The 14,307-nt window shown below is 35.5% G+C and overlaps 1 protein-coding gene across 20 annotated transcripts in view; it reads left to right on the top strand.

The window, feature by feature from the left end:
• The first annotated feature begins 3,826 nt into the window (after positions 1-3,826).
• The window catches only part of map2 (microtubule-associated protein 2), a 137,255-nt gene continuing 126,774 nt past the window's right edge, over positions 3,827-14,307 (top strand). For all 20 annotated transcript variants that reach the window (XM_048194287.1, XM_048194291.1, XM_048194294.1 and 17 more), the window contains exon 1: positions 3,827-3,913. The gene's annotated coding sequence lies outside the window, so the exon portion shown is untranslated. The remainder of the gene's footprint in view (positions 3,914-14,307) is intronic.

A 14,307-nucleotide genomic window follows, 5' to 3' on the forward strand; every position in this document is an offset into this window, starting at 1 on the left:
TAAACATACGAGCTTGATAAAAATGCTCATTTTAGAAGAAAATTTCAGATGGCACTTAGAGGCTTTTGCATCTGAACTCTTCATATATATATATATATATACAGTCAAACCAAAAATTATTCAGACATTTTTTATATATATTTTTACTAGTGGGTGCAGGACACTATAGTTCATTTATGTAAGTGAGGATAGCAAAATAATTTAAACTGTGACATATTATACCCAAAAATTCTTCATACAATGGACTACCAGTAAAATTGATAAAAATTTGGAACCAAAAATTATTCACACTTTGACTTGACCATATTTTGCTTTAGTGTTATCTAACATAAGATTAATTTTTTCTGACACAGTTTAACTCTGAGATCAGTCATATTTTATTTCCATTTTTTATAGTGAATAAACTGTATTAATGAATGAAATGTTCAATGTTTGACTGTATGTTTTGTCATGAAACTCCAGATGGTGCAGGCTGATGGGTCCTTAATGCTAACAATCACATTGTTAACTACACAGCACAAGCTGATTGGTTTGTGTTGCATCTGTAGCCAATGATCTTGCTGCTCAACATTTAAATAGTCGGTCAGTGTTTGCTGTAGCAATTTGCAGCGTGCTTCCATTTCCTCTGAACAGTGGCGGTTCTTGCTCGATATGAATGGATAAGACGACACAAGTTGCTCTATCTTACATAGTTTGTCAAAAATATTGCATTTGTGTAAAAAAATACATTATGATGTTAAAAAATCACATTTTTCTGTTTGGTTATGTAAGCTAGTTCGACAGAAAAAGGAATATTGTTGCCCTATGTGTAACAGCATAGCAAGCAACATAGCATAACATAAGTGATATATTGGCCTAATGAGTGGTAAAACCTCGACCGCACATTCCGTTTTTTTTTTTTTTTTTTCGTTTTTTTCTTTTCCGCAGGTGCCCTATGTCGCCCCCATCAAGATGCTATCCTGCACGGTTGTCCATGTTGCCCATGCCTAAATCCGCCACTGCTTCTGAAACCCACCACCTTCCCCAGCTCCACCTGTATAGATCTGCTATGGGTAATTTCATAACTGCTATTTGTGCAGCATATCTGCTACCATGCGAAATTCTTCTGAGTATATATATATATATATATATATATATATATATATATATATATATTAGGGCTGTCAATCGATTAAAAATTTTAATCTAATTAATTACATACTCTGTGATTAATTAATCTAAATTAATCGCATACATAATTTTTGTTGTGAAAGTATTAAATATTTCAATTCAAATGAATCAATGCAGGGTTTTTCCTGGGTCAAAAATGGTCTTCGGTGGTGACAGACATGGTCATCCACACAAACAGTAAAAAGTGCCCTACCCACGTGATCTGCGAGCCCTGATACTGACAATAAAGTACCCGTCACTCTCACTGTAATTCTTTCTTGCCCTCTTTGCAAAAAAAAAAAAAAAAAAGTGATTTTATAGCTTTGTAAGAGAAGATGCTTTTTTGCTAAACCTGAAAAGTATTAAAAAGTAGCATTTAGAAGTTATATTAACTAATAATATAATTTTCTACCATATACAATTGAATGCACCTAGCTAACAACAACTTGCTTTGTTCTGGTTTCACCTCACTCCAGTCTAAACTAACTGATTTTATAGGTAGGCCTAATTTACTACAGATTGACATTTAAATAACCTGAAAATACTGTCCATTATTAAGGCTAATTTTACTAACCACTCTTGCTAAATGGGGTAAGCACACTTATGTTCTCATTTCAGAGTTGTTCGAGTAATTGATTCGTTATAGACCAAAGACCGTGTGGACAGATCAGTTGTTGTCATGATTCATTAAAATGAGTCTGTTCAAATGAGTCATTAGGTCGCGAATTGGACATTAGCGGACATTGACGCGTTGCGTGCGAATCGCGACTATTATTAGGACATCACAAAAGATTTGTCAACACAGAAAACACTTCACCACTGGATAGGATTTTCATTTTGTTTACTGAAAGTGTGGTTTATGTCAGCTGCACGTGCAGGGCGCCTGTCAGAGAAGATGAGGTGACATTCTTTGCGCTTCGTGAAACGATTCGGTCTCACAAACTTTTAGCATTGTATCAGTTGATGTAGATTATGTTTGAGGTAGAGAGAGTGCAAAGACGGTGCTTACTTTGAAGACAGAGAGCTCGCGTGCACGAGAACGGTCAATACGGAATGAATTAATCTGCGTTATTTTTTTTAACACGTTATTTTTTCTCAGATTAATTAATCGAAATTAACGCGTTATTTTGACAGCCCTAATATATATATCTATATATATCTATATCTATATATATATATATATCTATATCTATATCTATATATATATATATATATATATATATATATATATATTTATTTATATATATATATATATATATATCTATATCTATATCTATATATCTATATTTATATATATATATATATATATATATATATATATATACATATATATATATTACAGTATTTAAAGCGCCAATATATTTTTTGAACATACACAGCATATTAGCTTTTAAATTATTTGATAAAAGATAAACAATTTTGCCTCTACATTTTAGATATCTGGTGCAATTTGTCACTTTCTGTGGGCAGTAGTGTTTGAAATCTGTCTGAAGGTTCTTTTTTTTTTTTTTTTTTTTTGCCTGCACATTGATCTGTCAGAATAAGCTCTGTGTACATGTGAGCTGATATAACCAGAACCCTTGACTGCAGTGAGAGACATCACGACAGACATGAAACTCTCCTGAATGAAGTACTAATGCACGCCCAACTCTCACCCCTATTTGCCTGTCTTGGAAGGGCTGTCTCCATAGTGATAAGTGCTCTTGAGTGTCCACTGGAACTTCATTCGGCTCTTCTAATTTAAGAAAATGGAAAAGATGGAAGAGCATCTCATTTTTAGTGTCTTTCTCACTTTGTCTCCTCTATATTTTCATCTCTATGACAACATGACTCAAACCATATCTTTTTAATTTAGCTTTGTATCACTGGCAAGCATCCGAGGTTTAAAGGGCGGCGTTTGTTTACTAAGTTGGAAAAGAAAATCCATTGTGACTATCAACTAAAACGCACACTGGTGTAAACATGTCAGTTGTTTTAACTGGCCTCTCGAGGCTCATTCATAATTTATAGGTCTCTAATTTCCACCCGGAGATGAATGTGGCTAAAGTGAGTGTGAGATTCTGTTGCCTGATACTTAGTGTGTTACATGCTTCTAAACAGACGTTTACTTGTATGTCCAATTTAAGGTCACACATTTACTTAAAATGTTATTAAAAAAAAAAACCCTTCGGTCACTTTCATGTCTTTGCAAACTTGTATGCATTTCTTTCTTCTGTGGAAAGTCTGATATTGTGAAATATTATTACAGTGTAATATATATATAAATATATATATATTTTTTTATTTATTTATTTATTTTTTTTCTATTGTAAAATATAATTTATTCCTGTGATGGCAAAGCTGAATTTTCAGCATAATTACTCCAGTCTTTAGTGTCACATGATCCTTCAGAAATCATTCTAATATGCTGATTTGGTGTTCAAGAAACATTTCTTATTATCATCAATGTTGAAAACATAAATCGAAATTATGTTTTCATTATAGAAACAGAATTTTTTGTAACAATTTAAATATTTTTACTGTCACTTTTAATTAAACTGAATCCATCCTTACTGAATAAAATTATTAAGAAAAAAATCCATTGAAAAATAAATATTGTTATATAGTCGCATGGGCACGTCCACACTGTGATTTACGGTAATTATTCAGTAGTGGGCGGGATTACGCGGCAGTGGGCGGGATGTAGTGTGGGCGGCTCTTCACCACCACCGGCTTTCACAGCGCTCCGAGAGGAAGCCTGCAGCGGACGCAACACGCCGAACAGGTAAACCACTATATTTCATTATTTACATAAAGCCATAATATCAAGTTTAAACGGTCAGCATGATTTGCATATGTATATCTGCATATTCTCTGAAGTTCTCTGACACTCTGCTATTTTAATTCCTCTAATCCGTGCTTTTGAAGATGTTAATGGGACAGATAATCTCTGTTGCTTGAGAAAGGACGCATTGTTCCATTCACTGCAATGTTGCTGATACTGTGCTTCAGGTTGATGGAATAACACTCCCTAATTCCTTTAGATACAATGCTTAACTTTTGAGAATGTGTGCGAACTTTGATTTGATTCTCAAACGAGTACCTAAATTCTTCATTTTTATATGTTTAAAAATGCTTCTTTGTGCTGAAATCCAATGATTTTCAATTTATAGCCTACTCATAGTCATATAATTTGTTATTAAGGTTGTGTATTATTAATACAACTAATTTGATCTACATGTGAAAAGGAGGAGACCTGGTCATAGACATGATTTGGTTTTGTCGCAGAGGAGGTTTTGCAGTCCAGCGGAGATGGTGCTGAAACAACAGCTACCCAGTATTAAGCACCGCTGAGTTTATTCTGCACCTCTTATTTTTATCTGTACTGATTTTGATATGTCTCTGCTCAAATGTAGATATATGGTGGTTATGGTTACATTTGATCAGTGTGTTTTTCCCATCTTTAAACACCTATCATGAAAGGTTTTGTTGAATCATGTCTCGCAAACCATCGCCTTGAGACTATATAAAAGACTCCATCAGTGATGATGATGCTGTTTCTGATAAGACATGATGCATTCCTGCATTGGCAGTCTGCCGGCTCACGCTTATTCATGAAAACAGAGCTGTGAGGTTTAATGCAGCGCCCTGCACTGGATGAGAGATATATCTGCGCAGTCCCTATATGTATGTGCCATTTATCTTATAACGTCCATTGGCATGCAAGTGTTAGTGTGTCTAAACTTCGCAGAGTCCGCACCACCGGTCATGAGCTATGACCATCTGTTAGACTGACCGCTTCATCAAACACAACAGATGTTCAAAAGGAGACAAAAAGTTGGACCCCTGCATTAACACACGCGTATCCACGGTGGGGACTTTCCATTGACTCATGTTGCCCTTAAACTGATGATGTTTTCTACTCATACCCTTACACATAACCTTCACATAAACATTTTTATGATTTCATTAAGATGCTATTTAGTGTGTTTATTACTGTAAGTCATTCCATTGTAGGGACACTGGTTGGTTCCCATGATAAAAAAAAAAAAAAAAAAACTGGACCCACACACATTTTGATCAATTTGAAAAGAGTGCATTTGTTCGCTAGGCTAATAGATTTCCAACCAACTATACACAATTCACCCAAAAAATGAAAGTCATCACTTTCATCACATGCTCACCCTCGTGTCGTTCTAAACCTGTATGACTTTCTTTCTCTTGAGAGCAAATATTATGAATTTTTTTTTTCTTGAAAAAAAATGTCTATACGATGAAAGTCAAATTCAAAATAACAAAGATATGTTCCAAACAACATTAACTTTGTTCTGAAAAATAAAGTCTCTGGATAGGTGTTTGGGACGGCAGGAGGGTAAGCATATATTTTGATAATTGATGACATAATTTTGAGACAACTATCCCTTTAAGCAGATTTTTAGGGTGTATTTGAGTTTGCTTTATTAAAGGTGCAATATGTAACTTTTTTGGTCGTGTTTTTATCTTACCCTAATTCATAGTAAGCCCTTTATAAGTGTTTATATTTTAGATCTAGCGGGATGCTTTTCGCACAAATTTGAGAAATTGCGTACTTACGTCACTCGTCCGTCCGTGTCTCTTCAGAAAAGTCAAGAATTTAATAAAAAAGATTAAAAAAAAAGAAAGAAAATTTACTTTGACGCATGTGGGAGTGGCATAGGTTAGTTGTCACAACGAGCGAGAAAGGTTGACACTGAGCATGTTAAAGGGTTAGTTCACCCAAAAATGAAAACAATGTCATTTATTACTCACTCTCATTACGTTCCACACCTGTAAGACCTTTGTTAATCTTCGTTAACACAAATTAAGATATTTTTGTTCAAATCCGATGGCTCAGTGAGGCCTCCATAGCCAGCAATGACATTTCCTCTCTCAAGATCCATTAATGTACTAAAAACATATTTAAATCAGTTCATGTGAGTACAGTGGTTCAATATTAATATTATAAAGCCATGAGAATATTTTTGGTGCACCAAAAAAACAAAAAAAAAACGACTTATTTAGTGATGGCCGATTTCAAAACACTGGTTCAGGAAGCTTCAGAGCGTTATGATTCTTCTGTGTCGAACCATGATTCGGATCGCGTGTCAAACCGCCAAACTGCTGAAATCATGTGACTTTGGCGCTCCGAACTACTGATTCGATACGCTGATTCATTACGCTCCGATGCTTCCTGAAGCAGTGTTTTGAAATCGGCCATCACTAATAAGTCGTTATTTAGTTTTTTGGCGCACCAAAAATATTCTCGTCGCTTTATAATATTAATATTGAACCACTGTACTCACATGAACTGATTTAAATATGTTTTTAGTAGCTTTATGGATCTTGAGAAAGGAAATGTCATTGCTCCCCATGCAGGCCTCACAGAGCCATCGGATTTCAACAAAAATATCTTAATTTGTGTTCCGAAGATTAACGAAGGTCTTACTGGTGTAGAACGACATGAAGGTGAGTAATTAATGACAGAATTTTGATTTTTGGGTGAACTAACCCTTTAAATCTCAAATCTCTTGGGCATCACCTGTTTTAAAACAAACACCGAATGGACGAGAGTCTGCTGGCAAAAAGAGAACGCGACAGAGCTCGTAAAAATGGAAAATCAAAATTGGCTTGCATGGCATTTCGGAGATGGCGAGAACTGAGCGATTTGAAATGTTGTAAAAGCGACTCGGTGATGGCGTTTTTATTACGTAACAGGTGAGTAAGGTATTTTATTGAACAGATAAATTGTCATATGTAGCTCTCTAACAGAGTTCATTGTAAAATATTATCTATTGCCCCTTTCATTTTGGCTGTTGTAGCGCTGTGCTTGAATTTATTTTCGAGGAAGTCTATTAATGGGTATTGCTACTAACGTCGTCAGCTACTCAGCTCCCTTTCATCTAAACTGGTTATATCTCTTAAGCCTAATAGTGAATGTTTAATAAGCAGTAGGATAACCATATTCATCCGCACAGTCACGCAGAGCCGAAACACAACCAAAACAATGTTCTTCCGCCAAATGCATGCAGTTTTGTTTTTTAACCGCTAGAGGGCCAGATGTTACTTAGTGTATCTTTAAAATTGAATTAGTTAATGCAATTAAGTTTAATTAATCTATTTTCTTTGTGTGGATGACACATGCAGAATATACAGTATTTGCTACTTAGTGAGTAGTTTAAAATTTGGACAAAAAGACAAAGGTACAAGACATTGGCTTTATGAAGCATTGTGATTGACAATCAAAATAAAAACTATTGATTTAAAGATGTTTATGTAGAGAAACAATACATTGCAAAATGGGAGTGTACAGTGCTAAAGAGTTCTTTTGGCGCAATTTTCTTGTTTCGATTCTGTTTTATGGACATTTCTTTGTAGAGTCATGGACATGGAATTCTGCTGTTAAACATACCATCGATCAGCAGGTTTCCGGGGGATTTGCTTTATTAAACCTGCAGGAAAAGTAATCAATTAAAATAATTAAGTGTGATTAACCTCAGGATTTTTCTAGCTCCTTTTAAATGAATTTGTGTGGATGACACTTGTAGTAGAATTAATGTACAATATGTGCTACTTTGTGAGTCATTTTTCACCCAGCCTATTGATTTTTTTTTATTGATTGTTTGACTTCCAGTATTAAAGGTAATGCTAAATTATATGCAATGTGAGTTAAAGGAACACATTTTTGGTTTGGTATCGATGAAGTCGTCCTTGAGCTGTACTGTCGGGGGTCCATCGTGCATACAAAACGAGTCGTGTACCATGCAAACAAAGGGAACCCAATTACATTATTACAACCTTTGTTCAAACAATTGCTTTGCCTACTTCAGTGAGTGTTATGATTACATTAACATTTTAAAGAGAATGGTCTTTGTCCTTGTCTTGCCGTTTTCTGCTTATCCAGACTCAAAGAGCACCTTTGTATGACAGCCTGTCATACTGGAGTGGTTGTTGTGCACTGGTTTTACCTGTTGTGAACAACGCAAAAAGCTGTTTATACTCTGCTTTAGTGAAATATGTGAAAGAGCACTAGCTGTGTTATTCAAAAGAGATATCGATGTACTCGGCCTAATTAGATTTGCATAGTATGATGTTGTGGTCATGGATTTAATTGGCTGTAAACGCTCTGAAGATGCAGGTATATGCGTAATGTATCTTTAATGAAATGGTAGCGACTCTAGTGAGGCATTAATCCCAGCCACCTTTCCATCACCTCATGCTCGCTAGATCAATGAGGCTGTAGGGTCTAGAACATTCCCTGAGTCAGGAGGACAAGTACCACTCATGTCCTGACTTGATGAGTCCTCGGGTAGCCCTACCTGAGTGCATCTGGCTACTGTTGAACTCGGAGGAATCTGTTCTACTGTAGGTTTGCCATGGTGTACTGTGATTCTAGATTTTATGTCAGGAAAAGGGGAAAACAGCTCCTATATCAGTCGGCTAACAAATAAGCTGTTTCCCAGTTCAGAGGCTGCATCCTTCGAAGGATGTGGACTTCAAAGGCCATGCCTGCAAAGGTCAGACCAAATGTTGTTAAATAGGACGGACTAGCCTACAGAGGATTGTTCTTGTCGCCTAGATAATTTTCTTACCGCAGATAGGGCCATCTTACCCCTATTTTAATATTTGATATTTTGTGCTATGACAACTAAATTAGTTTCTGTTTTTCTTTTAATAACACATTGGCTGATGCATTATCATCCTGCACATACAAGTAAATCCACACTGGGGGCATCTTCCCCCATCTTACGCCTGTGTGGTTTGTTCAGTCAGCAGCCAAAACATTGAACTATGTTCAGTAGCCTAATTGAACAATAAATTGGATTCTTTTTGGCTTTTTTGACTGAGATTATTGTCAATGGTCAATTAACAGTCTCGTTATGAATAGGCTAATTTCTATTTCAGATATTTTACTCAAGGTTTTTTTTTTTATTGAAAGAAAAAAAAATCACAACAAAACAGAAAACAGAGAAAATAAAGCCCCCCCCCCACCCCATATAACAGTCAGACCATATTTCAGATATTTTAATGAATTTAGAGGAAATATTCTGTAAAAAATGTTTAATTTCTGGACATAAATTTGTTCACAACTTTATTCAACAATATCTAGTGATGGGCGATTTCAAAACACTGCTTCATGAAGCTTTTTTGTTTCAAATCAGTGGTTCGGAGCGCCAAAGTCACATGATTTCTGTAAACGAGGCTTCGTTACGTGATAAGTGTTTCGAAATTTCAGTGGTTCACCACTGGGGGGCGTGACTTTGGCAGTTTGATACACACTCTGAACCACTGAATCAAAACAAAAATTCGTAAAGCTTCGAAGCTTCATGAAGCAGTGTTTTGAAATCGCCCATCACTACATATTCTTGAATAAAGTCGTTATTTTGTTTTTTTTGGCGCACAAAAAGTATTCTCGTCGCTTCATAACATTAAGGTTGAACCACTGTAGTCGCATGAACTGTTTTAAATCCGTCTTTAGTAGCCTTCTGGGCATCTGAAAGTGTGGAGTGGAGGCCTCACTGAGCCATCGGATTTTATCAAAAATACCTTAATTTGTGTTCCGAAGATGAACGAAGGTCTTACGGGTGTAGAACGACATGAGGGTGAGTAATTAATGACAGAATTTTCATTAGGCCTATTTTGCATATGTATGTCTGGACACTCAAATCTCTAGTTCTTGGTATGAGCATGGGCTGTTTAAAAACCCATACCAGTCAGCCATTATACTTGTTAAGTTGTGGTATTATTGGCTTTGTTCTGACAGCAGAAATCAGCATGTGGTTTTTACCTTGCATTAGCAGGGCTTGAAGTAACTGAAATCATGGGGACTGAAGTTAATTTGACTTAATTGCTTGCTGCAAGTAAGATTCAAACAAGGCCCTTCCTACTATATTGTTTGAAGTAAGGGAAATGTATTAAATGTTCTTTGGCATTTTGTATAGTACATGGCTTTCCCAGGTTTAACAAAGGTATTGTGTCTTTGACAGGTTTGACCTTTGGTACCAGATTAATTTACATGAATTTCTAACAGGTACAGTCAGTGTGTGAGAGCAGGAAGTTTATTTGGCCCGTGTAAATGTGCGTGAGTGTGCTCGGAGTGTAGCAATGGGCTCTCACTGGGGAAATGTTCATGGAGAGTGAGCTGCAGTGCTGTGGACCCCAAAACAATGATCTCACTGTTCTCCCAGTGGGCTCCCGAAAAGCAGGTCACCTCTACACCCAATTACCGCAAGCATCTAACACTAGATAATGCACATTCCACACATGCAGAATGAGTGTTACATCTGCTGACATGTTTGGCATTTTTTCATTATAAGGAAATGAATTGCCCAGGAATAGATTTCAAATTGTATGATGTTGATCATTTGTATTAATCACACTCTCAGGTATACATGCATGTTCAGCTAATAATAATATTTTAACAATCATTCAGCACTTTTATAGTATATTAGCAAAATTGCTTGATTAATAACAAACATTTAATTAACCATTATATTTAAATACATTGCAATTTTATATTTATTGTATTTATTTCTTTAATTTATAAACTATTATCTGAGTAGAATATATTATTTATATTAATAAAGCATGATTGTTGATATTTGCATTAAAGGGTTAGTTCACCCCAAAATGATGTCGTTCCAAACTCGTAAGGTTTTCGTTCATCTTTGGAACACAAATGAAGATGTTTTTGATGAAATCTGAGAGATGTCTGTTCATCCTTTGCAACGACCACTTTGATGCTTCCAAAAGTTCATAAAGAGATTGTAAAACTAATCCATATTAATCAAGCGTTTAATCCAAATTTTCTAAAGAGACTTGATCGCTTTTTATGATGAATAGATTTAATTTAAGCTTTTACTCGCGGTCTTACGAGTTTGGAACGACATGAGGGTGAGTAATTAATGACATAATTTTCATTTTGGGGTGAACTAACCATTTAATAATAATAATATTAATAATAACAACTATTATTGTTGTTGTATATTGTTATTGTATAACCTTGTGCGCTGGATGGAAACATGCTTGCTTTGCTAGGAGTGTCTCAAGTTAGATGTTGTCATTGCGGATTGCCCTAAGCTGTCTAGTGGTCTAATCTGTCTGCCACTGTTTGATTCTGAGCCACCCATGGGCTCTTCTTGCTCCACAACCCTCCCCCACTAAGCTTGGGGCAGAACAAAGAACCGGCATCTTTCTCTACCTTGAACCTGCACTGCAGGCAGCTGATGAGGAGGGGGAGGCCGGCTATCAGCAGGAGAACCATCGCCCCATCTGAGCCATATCCCTATAATTTCCCCAGGGCTCAAGGGCAGCGTTAACAAATAAAGGTCTTTCGCATCCAGTTTATAATCATTTTATTTGTCTGACCTCTGAAGGAGAGCATGCATTTCTTTGCAGCGTAGGATATCAGTTTCAGTTTGGGCATGATAAATGTGTTATAGTCATAAAGGCAGATGTTCTCCGTAAGCTCATCTGCCTGAAAGATAAATGTGTGTCTGGGAGTGTTTTAGCGTGCACATTTCACACGGTTCAATTATGTATTGAGTTGGGCAACTGTAGTGAGTGAATGGGAGCTTGACTGGTGTGACAGTGATCATGAATGTGTTTTAAAGTGCACCATTACAATTTTATCAATAGGAAAATAGACTGATCACATAGGCAGAGTTTAAGGTCAGGATCAAGATTTTCAATGCACTCACAGTAAAGGGACATCTAAAGGCGTAGTTCATTTAAAAATTATCATTCTGTTAACATTCATGCTTTTTTTCACTATGGGAACTTTTGAAGAATATCCTGGCCATTTGAATGTAATAAACTGGTACTTCAAGCTCTAAAATGACAACAAAAAGCACCGTAAGTCCATAAAAATGGTATATAAAATGGTTTATATACAATAGCTTTCGTTCATTATTCAGCGATAATCGTCCTCTTCAGAACTCAAGAATCAAATCAGTACGATTCAAAAATGAATCATTCAGTTCTTGTGAACTAGATTAACTAATTCATTAAAACAATCTGATTCATAAGAAAGATTTGTTTATAAAATGACATTGTTACTTTTTTCATGAACATAAAGCTGTTTTATGACTTAGTTTTGAATATGGCACTTGAATAATATGCACCGCTTTATACTTTTATGCCACTTTTTATGTTATTTTGGAGTTTGACAGCCCAAGTCCCTATCCACTTTCATTATATTTTTAAAGACTGTCCTTAATATTCACCTAAAAATTATTTTTTTGTGTGTGTTCTAAATTAGAATAGCATGAATTTGAAGTAGGACTGCTGATAGTGGTGCAGTAATTAATTACACATTTCACATTTTTCCCCCCTATATCTTATATATATATATATATATGCTATTACATTTCATAAAATACACTGTGGCACTTTTCACAGCTTCCTTTGGTGTTGTTACATGCTTTTAACACATTTACTGACTAACAGACCTCTTCATAAACTGTTGGATGTGTGACTGGACTGTCACTCCAGGTGAAAGATGAGAGTTAGGTGAGTCAGATACTCATATTGGTTTCTGAAGTTTGAGTGAGCTGACCCCTTGGTTGTTCTGGGTGGTAGTGTTTATTGACTCTGCTATAGGCTATAGTGGCAGAATGAGGCTCTTTGAAGAGATCGAGCTCTGGATGTTTCTGTCTGTTATGTACAGGCAGCCTGTAAAGGTTATGGCACAGATTTACGTAACTGTGGAGGTGACGTACAGCTAATCCATGAACAGACACTCCCTGCATAGCTGCAGCCTCAATGATCCCTTTTACTGCCAAAGCCTTATGTGTGTATGTGTGTGTGTGTGTTTGTGTGTGTCCCAGACCAGGATATATTCCAGCAAACACATTTCTAGAGACTTTCTGAATACATTAAATTACTGTCATCCTAGAAAATAGACTTGGGTGGTTGACATTTAGGTATGACAAGTAGGGAAAATTAATCTTATCAAACAAGAGTTGAAAATGACTTTCTATTTGTCACATTTTTCTATGCTTATCCTTGAAAATGTCATATTATATTACATTTTATAAAACTGTAAAAGGACATATTTTAAAAGGAAACATATAAAATGCTTTATTCCAATAACTGTAGATCAAATTTTATTTAAAATATTTTAAAGTATTTTTATTTATTTAATTATTTATTTATTTGGGATGAATAAATAATTTATTTATTTATAAATTACATCTAAACCTTTCCTGCCTTTTGTATATTTTTAAGTTCTTTTTGACGAGCCAAACTATTTCCCACTTTAATAGATTTTTATTTTGTCATACAGTATGCAGTAAAAACAGTAATGTTGTAAAATAGAATTACAATTTAAAATAATAATTTCCTTTTTTTTTTTTTAAAAATGTAATTTATTCCTGTGATAATTTACCCCAGTCTTCAGTGTCACAAGATCCTTCAGAAATCATTCTAATATACTAATTTGGTGCTCAAGAAAGCTTAATATTTTGTGGAAACCATTTTTTCAGGATTGTTTGATGAATAGAAAGGTCAAAAGAACAGCATTTATTTGAAATAGAAATGTTTTGTAATAATGTAAAAGCCTTACTGTCGCTTTGTCATTTCTTCTGATTGAAAAGAAAATGTGAACTATACCATATTCTATACTGCAACTCATTCTTGCAGTAGATGCTGGTGTTTTATGGAGCAGTACGTAGCTGTTGGTTTGTGCTAGCAGAAGAGCAGGGTGAGGCAGAAGCTATAAGCCTGTGAGAGTCTGAACTCTAGACAGCTTTATCTGGCTGATGTAGCTCAGCCTCAAAGGGAAGGAGCTTACATGCAAGGCATCCAAGCTCCAACAGAGCTGTCACTCCACTCGATGCCAAGGCCAGAATCATGCTACGATATACACAAGTACACAAGCAGATGCGACTACTTGGCCAAGTAAGGTCATTTGTAATGTGCAATCATTACTCTAGCAAGCCTATACTCAAGCAGTCAACATAGATCTATACTACTGATCAAAGTTTGGGGTCAGTAATATTTTTGTTTTTAAAGGAAGTAAAAATTTTATTCAGCAAGGATGTATTAAATTGATCAATAAAGACATTTATAATGCTACAAAAGATTTCTTTCAAATAAATGCTCTCCTTTCTATTTATCAAAGAATCCTGGAAAAAAAGCATCATGGTTTCCACAAAGATTAAG

This window comes from Megalobrama amblycephala, linkage group LG6 (assembly GCF_018812025.1).
Source record: "Megalobrama amblycephala isolate DHTTF-2021 linkage group LG6, ASM1881202v1, whole genome shotgun sequence".
NCBI classification, from domain to species: Eukaryota; Metazoa; Chordata; class Actinopteri; order Cypriniformes; family Xenocyprididae; genus Megalobrama; species Megalobrama amblycephala.